We start from the raw sequence: 13,691 nt of genomic DNA, 5'->3' as shown, positions 1-13,691 counted from the left end.
TTTCGGAATGCTGAACCATCATTTATGGAATTGTTCATCGCGGCAGTACTGCTGATTGGGTGCTTGGCTGTTTTTTTTCCCTCTCCGCGCTCAATATTCTTCTGGACGAGTGCCTACTCAAAAACATCAGGGATTTATATCTCAGTAGACTGAGTGTGCCTAAACAGGTACAGAGGGCGAAGGAGAAGAAAACAGGGTCAGAATAAATAAAATGAGACACAAACGGCTGGGAAAAATGAAGAAATATTATAGTCTAAAATCAAACAGTTGGCCTTCTGGTGTAGTTGCAGAGAAACCTGGTCAAGGAACACAGCTAAATGGGGGAGTTGTCCTGTCTATGTGCTGATTCTAAGGCAGGGGTGTCGAACTCGATTTCATTGAGGGCCACATCAGGGTTGTGTTTGACTTCCGGGGGGGCAGTGGGCGTGGCCATGGTGGGTGTGGCCAGCTTGACGTCACTTGTGTCGGGGGGCGCCTGTGGTGGCCTGAGCGCTTTGCCAGTGAAAGGCCAGATTTAAGCACCCTGTGGGCTGGATCCGGCCCCTGGGCCTTGAGTTTGACACCCCTGTTCTAGGGTGATGCTTCAGGGACAAGTGTGTGTAGAGTGTGTGTTGTGGCCCAGCAGGAGCCATTGGAGCTGCCACCAGACTCCGACAGTGAGGGGCCCTATGAGTCGGCTCTGGAGGATGTGGAGGACCCTGGACAGGGTTCCGACTCTGAGCAGGGTGCAGAGAGGTTGGTTGGCCACCAGGAGGCACCTGAGCCTTGGACCACTGGGGAGGAGACAAGGTGTGTGATCCAGACATCAGCAGTGGGGAGGAGCCAAGGGAGTTGTTCCTGGATGCCCAGCACCAAAGAGCTAATAGGCGTAGTTGCGCAGTTACAGGAGATAATTGCACTCAGCTGGTGGTAATTAGGCTCCTCTCAAGACTATAAAAGGAATGCTTGTGCATACGCCTCTTTTGCAGGAGTCAACGCATTAACTAATGTTGGAGAACTGTAGTGTTAGCTTGGCAGGCTGGATTGCTGCCAAGGCTTGTCTGTGCTGGATTGCTGCCAAGGCTTGTCTGTGCTGGATTTCTGCCAAGGACCTGTCTGTCTGTTAATAAATTCTGTAAAGTATCTTTGGCTCGGTGTACTTTGGTGTGGGACGAGGGGGGGCCAGAACAGGTGTGTGTGTGTGTGTGTGTGTGTGTGTGTGTGTGTGTGCAGATATGTCTATGATATTTATTCTTGTGAACATGGATGTCTGCTGGGAGGCCTAATTTAAGGAGCTCCATTTGTGTTTGGAGACCTTATCCTTTGATACGTGGGTTAAACCTGGGCAACTTATTTGGGAGTTTGAGGAAGTTTGAGTGAAGGATTTCCCTCTGTTTGCTTGCTTTGACTTGATTAATTTAGTTTCAGCTAATAATTAGCTCAGCTAAACTCATTACCTAGCAGAGACGCCAATTTCTCAGGCCATTGTGGGTTCTGCCAATGTGTTAAGGGAAGATGGAAACAGCACAAAGAGTAAAATGTATTTGGATGTAAAACTTCTCAAGGTTCCCATATGATGCACTCACCTAAGACAAAACAGTGTACACAGATGATGCAACTCCCAATGAAACCCCACCAAGGTATGGTACGGCTCCCCATTTCATCAAGTACAGCTTTAAGCCGGAAGTGTATAATCAATAGCAAACTCATCAAGAAGATTCCTAAAGAGAGAGTGGGAGGGAGGGCGTTAAGGCTCCGTATTGCTACTTGATCTTCAAAAGGGCTTTCCATCATATCACAAAATAAAACTTTGCAGGAACATGGCTTGTCCAGGCTGGATTCACATGTTGGGCTAGCCCAGAATTTCTCAACCGCAGCAACTTCAGAAGGGAAGAATACCAACTCCTAGAATTTCCCAGACAACCATTTGTTACCCTCCCTGATGATATGAATTAATGTGGATTTTACGCAGACGCAGTGGCTCAGTGGCTCAAGACGCTGAGCTCGTCGATCAGAAAGGTCGGCGGTTTGGCAGTTCGAATCTCTAGCGCCGCATAATAGAGTGAGCTCCCGTGACTTGTCCCAGCTTCTGCCAACCTAGCCGTTTGAAATCACGTAAAAAATGCAAGTAGAAAAATAGGAACCACCTTTGGTGGGAAGGTAACAGCGTTCCATGAGCCTTTGGTGTTTAGTCATGCCAGCCATATGACCACGGAGATGTCTTTGGCTGGCTCTTCGGCTTTGAAATGGACTAGCACGCATGTGCGGGGAAACCTTTACCTTTAGACACACACACACACACACACACACACACACACACACACACACACCTTCTGTTTTCACATTTTAGAATAGAACAGAATAAAATAACAGAATTGGAAGGGACCTTGGAGGTGTTCTAGCCCAACCCCCTGCCTAGGGAGTAAACCCTATACCGTTCCAGACGAAGGGCTATCCAACATCTTCTTAAAGACTTCCAGCGTTGGGGCATTCACAACTTCTGGAGGCAACTTCTGTTCCACTGATTAATTGTTCTGACTATCAGGAAATTTCTCCTTAGTTCTAGGTTGCTTCTCTCCTTGATTAATTTCCATGTGTTGCTTCTTGTTCTGCCCTCAAGTGCTTTGGAGAATAGGTGGACCCACACTTTCTTGTGGCAATCCCTCAAATATTGGAAGACTGCTATCATGTCACCCCAGTCCTTCTTTTCATTAAACTAGACATACCCAATTCCGGCTAGATAAACTTGTGATTTCTAAGATCTTTCTCAGATGACCTCCCAGGGAATAGGAACCTGGCTGACACCATACCTGCACAGAAGTTTGATGCTGAGGAGATCAAGTCTTCAATGATGTTTGTATCCACGAGGCGAGATATAAAGTCTCGTGACGAGATGAAGGCGAGTAAGGTGAAGATGAAGGACAAGATCGAAAAGAATCGGATCGTATCCAGATGGGCTGGAGGAATTTGTTTTTCCATGTGGAAGAATAAGAAGAGGAGGAGGAGTAATTTAATGTGAATCATAGCAGATTAGGGAGGAAGGGAGAAGTAAGGCCAACAAAGTCCCTTAGTAGAAGCATCACTTTTCTGAATGGTGCCCAGTCCTGACTAAAATGGGGAGAAAAAATCAAGATGACACCTTTGACCACGGCAGTTATAGCTGCCATCTTGACTTTTTCGACTCCCGACTCCCTATAACAATAGCAGTTAGACTTATATATCGCTTCATAGGGCTTTCAGCCCTCTCTAAGCAGTTTACAGAGTCAGCATATTGCCCCCACAGCCTGGGTCCTCATTTCACCCACCTCGGAAGGATGGAAGGCTGAGTCAACCTTGAGCCGGTGAGATTTGAACCGCTGAACTGCAGATAACAGTCTGCTGAAGTGGCCTGCAGTACTGCACCCTAACCACTGCGCCACCTCAGCTCCCTGTCCCTGGTAAAGTCCTTGTCTTGGATCTTCTTCATTAATTTGATTGATTCACTAAAAATCAGCGTGTAGATTTGAATCTGGGATTTAGAACACGCAGTGTAAACTCCTGGTACATGAAGCTGAAACTATCTACATTTCAGGACCTATATATTGCACAAGTCAAAAAGATAATAGGTATAGTTAAATAAAAATTGATAATGATAGTAATGTGTATAATGTTGAGCTGTTATGATAAGTAATAATTGGATATGAGACGGGAAGGTTAGAAATATTTTTGGACTATATATAAAGATTATTAATAACAATAATAATAAAAAAACAAAATCAGACCCAGTCAAGTTTTAACTAATAGGGGGGAAATGTTATGATATAGGATATAGTTAAATAAAGAAAGGATAATGATAATAAATTATATACATGGGGGATTAGAAAATTTTGGTATTAAATATTATGGATGTTTAGCTAAAGCAGGATATGAGGATTTAATGTTAATGGAAGATTTTATAAATAAGTAAATGAAATGCCAGGATGTGGTTATGTATTAAATATTGGTATATTTTAGGATGAAGGACGTTTAAATAACTATAGTCAAATAAAAGTGGAGGCATGATGATGGTAATATAATAAATATTTGAGTTAAGATATTTGAATTAATATGAATTATATTTGATGACGGTGGAAGAGATGCACAAAAGCCTTTTGTAACCAGCTGATAAACTTTCTACAGTATGTAAAGAAGGAGGATTTGTATGTTTGTTTTGAAAATAAAATAAAAATTACAAAAAACAAACAAACACAACACTATAGGGCAGTGGTTCCCAAACTTGGCAACTTTAAGACTTGTGGACTTCAACTCCCAGAATTCTCCAGCCAGCTCTGCTATAGGGTATTGCACATCAGAACAATTAGATACAAGGACTGGTTTTTTTTCCTCCATGCCATTACTCTGCTAAACAACTAATTCCCACAACACTGTCAAACTATCTAAAAAAGAAAGTATTCCCATCCTTATTCTCCACTTCCCTATTACCTATCTCCTTCAGTTCTTATGACTATAACTTCATTGCTTATCACTATTGTGGTATGCACATTGAGAGCTTACGCATGGTTGTAAGTGAAGGACTGCCTCTATGTTTAACACAACTTTGGGCGGGAAAATATTCCAGCAGACAGGAAGAACACCGCTGCCTCACTTACCTTCCTCAGAAAGAATAAGGTCTTTACAGTCCGATTCGTCACAAGAACTCCATATCCCAACTACGATATATTCTTCCTTCAAATGTTGCTGAAGCCATATGGGGGTCGCCATGATAATCAGAAGAAGCATGACGTTGATGCAGCACAACAGGCAGTAAATGTTTTGGTAGTAAGGTGACCACCAGAACTTGGCATGCATCTGTAGAAAGAACCTAGCCTTTCAGGCATCATCATCATCATCCAAGCAATTTTATTGGACATTACAGACAGATCCTTCAGCCAATTTGACAAAATAAACAAAACCCTCTAAGATAGGAAAGAGCGTAGGAACACAGGTGAGAAACATAAAGCATCCTAGTTGTTGGTTAAATGTATTTGTTAGTTACCTAGAATTGCTAAAAATGGAGGGAAGGGTGACTTTCATTCAGATATGTAATGAGCTGTGAGAAGAACCTTGGAAGACAGGAGAAAGAGCCACAGAGTAGCAATAGCAATAGCACTTAGACTTATATACCACATTACAGTGCTTTACAGCCCTCTCTAAGCGGTTTACAGAGTCAGCCTATTGCCCCCGGCAATCTGGGTCCTCACTTGACCCACCTCGGAAGGATGGAAAGCTGAGTCAACCTTGAGCCTGGTGAGATTCGAACTGCCAAATTGCAGGCAGCTAGCAGTCAGCAGAAGCAGCCTGCAGTACTGCACTCTAACCACTGCGCCACCAGGGCTCATTCAAATTTAGCAGGCAACATTCTGCTAAATGAAGCTGAGTTCAAAGGAAGGGTGGAGAACACATCTCAGATGGGGCCGTCCTTAGTTCTCTGGAAAGTAAAGGTAGAGAAGGAAGTAAGGGCTTTCAGACTGGCAAGATTCTGGTACTGCAAAATCTCTCAATAAAAGTAGAGCTTGGTATACGTTCTCAAAGTGTTTTTAAAGTTAGGTCTAGCTCAGTGGTGGGATTCAAATAATTTAACAACTGGTTCTCTGCCCTAATGACCAGCTAGCTGGGTAAATGGGGCTTGGGAGTCATGTGACCATGTGGCCATGGCCAACTCAACATCACTCAGATCGATGGGCGCTTAGCTGTTAGAATGTAATAAGGGTTAACCGGAGAGGCAGTTTCTGTAAGCAGGGTAAAATAAAGATTAGGCTAGAAACAACACCAGGATGTTTCCTTCCTGCCTTCCTTACAGGATTAGCCCTGTAAAGTGGGGAAAAACAAAAGGAGATTTCTTCCAACAACCGGTTCTCCGAACTGCTTAGAAAGTTAACAACCGGTTCTCCCGAATGGGTGCGAACTGGCTGAATCCCACCACTGGTCTGGCTCCCCTCCCCCTCCCTGCGATGTGAGATCCCAGGTACCTTGGGGCGGAGGGCTGCTCTGTAACCTCTGTTACAGATCCAGTGTGCCATTTTCTTGGTTGGACTTACAATGTCATACCAGAGGATGTCGCAAATATTAACTGGAGTCTCGTGTCTCTCAAACGACTGTTCCTTTGGAGGCATCTCAGATCAAGCTACTTTGGAGAAGCGACACAATCCTTCCACCCTACCGCCCGGCAACTGAGCGCAAAACTCAAAAAACACGGACAATCCTGGCTGGGTTCTTTCTCCATATCTATTGGCCGGATTGCTTTCATGTCACAGTCTAAACCAAAACATCACAATTGTTCCATGGCTCCACGGAGTCGCAGCTTTCAACTGTCAGAGAATCTTCTTCTCTGCAGGAACAAAGACCAAGGAAGGAAGGATCCCGGGTCACCCTCCTTCACCAGCCCAAGTCCTTCTGCTTTTTTGGAATATATCTTTTTGATGGTCAACCCTAACCCATGTTTTTTCTCAGGGCTTCCTATCTAAGCAGCTGATGGCCAGAGGTACCACCACCACCCCCCCTCTCTCTCTCGTTCTGTTTTCTACAGATGGACCACCAAGTCCTCTCCATCAAAGATCTCCAGGATGATGGTCATATAACACCATTTGTGTTTATTTCCTTTTTCTTTTTAGGAAAGAACCACGTCGTACAGAAGGAAGTTGGTGTTCTTTTCCTTCTCTAAACAGAACTATGTTCGTGATTCTGCTACTGTCTTAACAATGGTAAGTTAAAGGGAAAAGTTCACCCTTGCACATATATGCTAGTCGTTCCTGACTCTAGGGGGCGGTGCTCATCTCCGTTTCAAAGCCGAAGAGCCAGCGCTGTCCGAAGACGTCTCCGTGGTCATGTGGCCGGCATGACTAAATGCCAAAGGGGCACAGAACACTGTTACCTTCCCACCAAAGGGGGTCCCTATTTTTCTACTTGCATTTTTACATGCTTTTGCAACTGCTAGGTTGGCAGAAGCTGGGACAAGTATAACCGGCGCTCACTCCGTTACGCGGCGCTAGGGATTCAAACCGCCGATCTGCTGACCTTTCTGATGGACAAACTCAGTGTCTTAGCCACTGAGCCACCACGTCCCTCATTAACAATGGCATTACTACATAATTCATTTGATTCTGACTTAGAATAAGGTGGCATCTAAAGCTGGAATGGTTTGCTGATACGCTTATCTCCATAATAAACTTTATTACTCTAGACATGTTCTGAACTTTGCTCTTTCAAAGGGAGGCTTGATTTTCCCCTATTTTTTTTCCCATACATTGCTGAAGATTTTCCGTTTTAGAATGGATTATGATTTAGTGCAGGGGTCACCAACCTTTCGGACCTCAGGGACCACTAAATTCATAATTTTAAATCCCGTGGACCACTGCTATGATTTCTTTAAAAAAGACAAGTGGTATTTAGTGCAATATAAAAAATGCAAATGATTTTTCTACGGACTACCAAAATCTTTTCGCGTACCACTGGTTGCTGACCGCTGATTTAGTGTACTAATTTCTGGATTAGTACACTCCCAATCTCCCAGTGTTTAGCCTGGTGCCTGAATCCGTGACCCGTCAAAACCACGTTCCACAAAAGCGCGGTCGACGAAATCACGTATGTGACGTCATCACAACGCGACGAAATAGATCGAAAAATTGCAATAAAAATTAAATTACAGCAAGCCGATTCACATAAAGGTAAGGGTTAGGTTAAGGGTTAGGGTTAGGGTTAGGGTTAGGGTTAGGGTTAGGGTTAGGTTAAGGGTTAGGGTTAGGGTTAGGGTTAGAGCGTTAGCGTTACGTTTAGCGTTAGGTTAAGGGTTAGCGTTAGGTTTTTCGTTACGTTAAGGGTTAGGGTTAGGGTTAGGTTTAGGGTTAGGTTAAGGGTTAGGTTTAGGGTTAGGTTTGGGGGGGTTAGGGTAAGGTTTTCGCTTTATTTTTACATTTTTCAATCTTTTTCATCGCGCTGTGATGACGTCACAGACGCGCTTTCGTCGTCCGCGATTTTGTCGTCCGCGGTTTTGTGGTAGAACCCCTGAATCAATAGACTAAACTGTCTTTTTTTAAAAAAAAAATCAACAATCCTTCTTTCTAATTAATTCTAATAATCAGTGCTCACTGTTGCTATTCTCATTCTGATTTCTTACATGATTTAAAACATTTGAAGATATTGAAGGATGTTTTTTTTAAAAAAACAAACAACAACATTGCAATTGAAATCTAGCAATACAGTCTCCAGCTCTGTCTTCTAACCAAGGTCTTTGTTTTTCAGCTCACAAGGATAAGTTTCCAAAAAAGAGGTAAGTGATAAAGATTTTTTTTAAAAAAAACTTTTACTCAATTTGGTCCAAAACAAAATAGACGAAAGACCTCAACTGACTCCAAGCTAGAGATGTAACTCTTCATCTTGGCTTCCATGTGATTCCTGAAGACTTACAATGACCTCCAACAGTGACAAAGAAACAAAGAAACTTTGATGTAAAAATGGGAGATTTTTTTTTAAATAATTTTTATTTATTTATTTATTTTTCAAAACAAACATATATTGTAGAAAGTATATCAGCTGGTTACAAAACGTTTTTGTGCATCTCTTCCACCGTCATCAAATATAATTCATATTAATTCAAATATCTTAACTCAAATATTTACTATATTAACATCATCATATCTCCACTTTTATTTGACTACAGTTATTTAAACATCCTTCATCCTTAAGTATACCAAGGTTCAGTACATAACCACATGCTGGCATTTCATTTACTTATTTGTAAAATCCTCCATTAACATTAAGTCCTCATATCCTGTTTTACCTAAACATCCATAATATTTAATACCAAAATTTTCTAATCCTCCATGTATATAATTTATTATCATTATCCTTTCTTTATTTAACTATATCCTATATCATAACATTTTCCCCCTATTAGTTAAAACTTGACTGGGTCTGATTTTGTTTTTTTTATTATTATTGTTATTAATAGTCTCAGTTAGGGGGTGTGCGTGCTGCCCCTGCAGTATATAGCTAGTGTAGGAATTAAGAACTGGCTCCTTTAAGAAACTACCTCATGGGAAAGGTAGGCTTATGGGAAATGCAGTTCCATAACATGTGATCGCATCTGTTTTTCTGATTGGCCACTGGGGCATTGTGCCCACCTGCAAAGTTTATAGCCGCTCAGTTTGAATGCCTTTGTGAAACGGAATAGTAGTGTTTGTATCTCCGCTCAGCATGGGAGTGAAATCATCAACATGAATGGAGCTAGAGAGTGTTTACTGGCCAGATGCCCTTCCTGTTGCCAATGCGAAGTTTTGTTCATCAGATATATTCTCACTGTGCCCAGAGAGAGAAATATCTGCCTCTACCTAGGATTGAACTCAGAGCCTCCTGATTGTGAGGTGAGAGCTCTGTCTCTAGCCAGTGCACCACTCCTAAAGAAGGGATACAGATGTCATGATGAAATAAACAAGTGTTTCCTCCCCACCCCTTTGTTTTCCCCCAAAGGCACCCGGGACAGAAAAGTCTCGAACTTAACGTTCCGGTATAAGTTTTTCACCAGGATCTTTTCCTGTGCGGGCTTGTTTCTTTTGTTCACAACGTTATTCTCTCCATTCTGGCTTACAATCATCCAGTTTGAGAAGCCCATCAATGTAGGTCTCTGGAGCATTTGCAAGGACCAAACCTGTCAGAAACTTGTTTTGAACACAAGTAAGGATTATTTCCGTCTTCCTTCTCTTTGCCTTCTCCCTGGGGAGTCCAGTTTAGAGATTGATGGAATGAAGTGGAAATGTGGATTACAATGCATTGCTCCAGGGCAGTTCCCGAACCTTTCTGGGTTGGCGGCCCGGGGGGAGAAGGGGGGAAGAGGGCATGGTTTTGTGGGAGAGGCAGGTGCATGCATGCATGCATGCATGCGTGCACATGCATGCATGTGCATGCGAACGCCCATGGTTTGCATGAGTGGGGTCATGAGCACCTGTAATTCTTGTGGCAATGCTTACGCGAGGGGGCTATGTGCATGCACACATATGCATGGACCAGCCAGCTACTCACATGGCCCGGTGGCCAATAGCCATGGCCCACAGGTAGGGGACCCCATTCTAGGGGCATGTAGGTTTTCCTAATTTTGTCCAATTTGCCGCCCATTCTGGCCAGTGGGGATCGGAATGGGTGGAAAATGGGGTGCACAGAGGCCGAAAATAGGGCACGCGTGGGTGGCAATAGGTAGTGACAATCCCTGCAGTCTGAAACAGCTGATGGTTGGGAGGATGATCCAACTGACCATCAGCTGCTTATGCTAATCAGGCTGTGTTGAAGCTGAAACTGAAACAATAGCAATAGCAATAGCAGTTAGACTTATATACCGCTTCATAGGGCTTTCAGCCCTCTCTAAGCGGTTTACAGAGTCAGCATATTGCCCCCAACAATCCGGGTCCTCATTTTACCCACCTAGGAAGGATGGAAGGCTGAGTCAACCTTGAGCCGGTGAGATTTGAACCGCCGAACTGCAGCTAGCAGTCAGCTGAAGTGGCTGCAGTATGCAGTCTAACCACTGCGCCACCTTGGCTCCACCAGGCTGTTTGCTGTTTTCTACAAGGAGACAAATTGCTGGGGGGGCAGAAGCCAAAGGGTGGGGGCTGGCGGGTGGGCGGGACTTCATTTGGTGTATAAGACGCTCCCAAATTTTCACCCTCTTTTTTGGGGGGTTATGGAAAGTGCGTCTTATACAACGAAAAATAAGGTAACCTTTTTTGGAAAGATGGAGAGATTGAAATAATAGAGAACAAAGGGGTTTCATTGTTCAAAGACAGGTGGCGATTATAGTGGCATGGGAATCAAACTTACTTTATGGTTCTTTATAAGTATAATCTTTATTGTTATTGTACATAAATACAACAAAATTGGTTAGGATTTAGGATTACTTTTGTCTACTATTCATTCAAATTGGTTTAAACCACAGCATCCCTCAGACTACTGAACCATACTAAGCCATGATATTCCTACTTAACGTTTTCAACATTTTATCCCCAGAAATCCTTCAGTTGAGCAGAACTTTAATGTCACTCAGCACAATCTCTGGATTAATAGCAGTTGCTTCCGTGCTCTTTACCAGTTTAGAGCGTTCCAAGTGGCCTCTCTTCACCAACCTTTTTACAGGTAGAGATGGCGCCATGCCATTTATGATGACTATTGTCTACCCTATGAACAATCTAGGCGTGGTGCAGTGGTGGGTTTCAAAAAAATTGAGAACCTACTCTGTGGGTGTGGCCTCCTTTGTGGGAGTGGCTTGCCGGCCATGTGTTCTCTCTCTCTCTCTCTCTCTCTCTCTCTCTCTCTCTCTCTCTTCTCCTTCCTTTTGTCTCTCTGTCCCTTTTTCCTTATTTTTCTTTCATCTCTCACTTTTCTTTCTTTTTTTCTTTTTTCTTTATTTATTTCTTCCTTTTTTTCTCTTTCTCTGTGTGAGTCTGTATGTATGTGTGTGTGTGTGTGTCAGTGGTGGGTTTCAAAAAAATTTTGGAACTTCTTCTGTAGATGTGTGGCCTGCTTTCTGGGTCCACTGGTGGAACCTCTTCTAACCGGTTCGGTAGATTTGACGAATCGGTTCTACCGAACTGGTGCGAACCCTAACCCTAACCCTAACCATGACCTTGGATGACTGAGAATCTCCATAGACATTTCGAATGCCCTCATCTTTTCCTCTTCTGACTCTCCTTAAGGAATTGGTGGCGTAGACATTTCTGCCTCTCGGGATCCAAGCCAGACAAGGAAGGAGCCGCTTTAAAACCTCTTAGAAGTTCTCAGATTGTGCTCGTAAATTCTCTTCCTTCCCTCCATCTCCAGGAATCATATCACTAACCACAATGGTGTTGTATGGCCTGTCCCTTACATTCAAAGATCTGCTCGGTCACCCTGCTCCGGATACTACCAACCCAATTTACATTTCCTGGTGTTTTGTCATGGGTTGTTTTGCCAGCTTCCTTTTCCTGCTGAATGGTGAGTCCATACCCAACTATCTAATAGCTGAAGGCTGCAGGGAGTGTTAAGAAAGGATTGGGACATATGGATAGAGTGTCAACTCACAAAGCAATCATCGTCTGCTCTCGAGTTGCCATGGGCAGGAAGTGGGGAGAAAACTGATGGAGCAGTCCAGCAGCCACGTTTAGAAGCACATTCCACACATACCTTCCTCAAGGTGTGAACATGAAGCTCACAAAGGATTGTACGTTCTCAAGTGCTCTGGCAGTTTAGTCATGCCACAGTGTTAGGTAATGCAGATTTAATAGCTGCCAGCTGACGAAAGGTTGTAAAATGTAATTGTACTTGAGAGACCGCCTTCTGCCAATTACCTCCCTGCGACCAATTAGATCTCATAGATTGGGCCTCCTCCGAATTCCATCGGCCAGCCAGTGCCGGCTGGCAACTACAAGGAGGAGAGCCTTTTCTGTAGTAGCTCCGACCCTTTGGAACGATCTCCCCGTGGAGATTCGTACTCTCACCACCGTCCAGGCCTTCCGCATAGCCCTTAAGACCTGGCTAGCCCGTCAGGCCTGGGGACAAAGATAGCCGCCCCTCCCGAATGATGAATGAATGTTGCTCATTATTTTTACTTATATGTGTCTATGTCATTGTTTGTATTCCCCCTCCTGATTTTATGTGAGCCGCCCTGAGTCCCCTCAGGGAAAAGGGCGGCCTATAAATGTTAATAAAATTCTAAAAAAAAAAATCTAATCTGTAAGCTGATGCAATGAGTATGATTCAGCAATACAGGTATCGCATCTTTAAAACTCTGGTGGGGTCCACACAAGTCATTTACTGCTTTAAGAGGTGTCTATATATAGGTGGCCATTAGAGGGTGTGCCTCTCTCTCATTGTGTATTTCATTTCTCTCCTTGTTTTCATAGCTGAGTGGTAAGGGGTTTTTCTACATGTATATGTTTGTATATTTGTATATAAACCACCATTAATTGTCTAAAGGCTCTGTGTGCTGGGTTTTGCTCCTGGGTTTATCTCATAATAATTTCACCCTGCCAAAACTCTGGCACACAGGTTAGAGGAGACTAACAATAGCAATGGCACTTAGACTTATATACCGCTTCACAGTGCTTTACGGCCCTCTCTAAGCAGTCTACAGAGTCAGCCTCTTTCCCCCAATAATCTGGGGCAATTTGACCCACCTCGGAAGGATGGAAGGCTGAGTCAATCTTGAGCCTGGTGAGATTCGAGCTGCCAAATTGCAGACAGCCGGCAGTCAGCAGAAGTAGCCTGCAGTACTGCCCTCTCACCATTGCACCACCATAGCTCATTTTATGATGAATAGTTGTAGAGGTGATTGCGTACGTATTGAAACACAATGTTGCTGCAAAGTGATCATATTCCACTTGTACTAACAGCTTAAGTTTTCTCAATTTCCTTCCAGGACTCCTTTTCACACTGATAGCATTTGAGCACGACTCCACCAACCATGTTTACATTCAGAAAACGATTTCAAGGGCGACATCATAAGATTCACCTACATGTGGACACCCGGCTCTGAGAGTGTATTGGCACAAGGACTTACCAATGTACCCTGAAGTAATATAAACTAGAAATAAAGACACTGGGGAAAGGAAAGGGAATAGAGGAGATAAGGGGAGGGAATTTTTTAAAAAATAAATAAACAAAACACAGTGACTTCTGACTTTTTCTTCGCTGCAATAAGTTCACAATAAGTTGTGGAGTTTACTTACTGGGTC

The 13,691-nt window shown here is 43.5% G+C and overlaps 2 long non-coding RNA genes across 2 annotated transcripts; one reads left to right on the top strand and one right to left on the bottom strand.

Annotated features, from left to right (window-relative positions):
- Positions 1-1,564: 1,564 nt before the first annotated feature.
- On the bottom strand, positions 1,565-4,726 carry LOC148042983 (uncharacterized). The gene is made up of 3 exons (XR_015698394.1): positions 4,608-4,726; positions 2,790-2,936; positions 1,565-1,700 (listed from the first exon to the last, which is right to left on the bottom strand). It is a non-coding gene; the product is annotated as an uncharacterized LOC148042983 (long non-coding RNA).
- Positions 4,727-6,315: 1,589 nt separating this feature from the next.
- Positions 6,316-13,627, top strand: LOC148042982 (uncharacterized). Its single transcript, XR_015698343.1, has 7 exons — positions 6,316-6,478; positions 6,609-6,698; positions 8,131-8,263; positions 9,463-9,666; positions 10,990-11,115; positions 11,800-11,952; positions 13,376-13,627. It is a non-coding gene; the product is annotated as an uncharacterized LOC148042982 (long non-coding RNA).
- The last annotated feature ends 64 nt before the right edge of the window (positions 13,628-13,691 follow it).

This window comes from Thamnophis sirtalis, unplaced genomic scaffold (assembly GCF_051295495.1).
Source record: "Thamnophis sirtalis isolate CommonGarterSnake01/CBP01778 unplaced genomic scaffold, rThaSir2_p1.2 scaffold_13, whole genome shotgun sequence".
In the NCBI taxonomy this organism is placed as follows: domain Eukaryota; kingdom Metazoa; phylum Chordata; class Lepidosauria; order Squamata; family Natricidae; genus Thamnophis; species Thamnophis sirtalis.
This window is presented reverse-complemented; position numbering and strand designations above follow the sequence as displayed.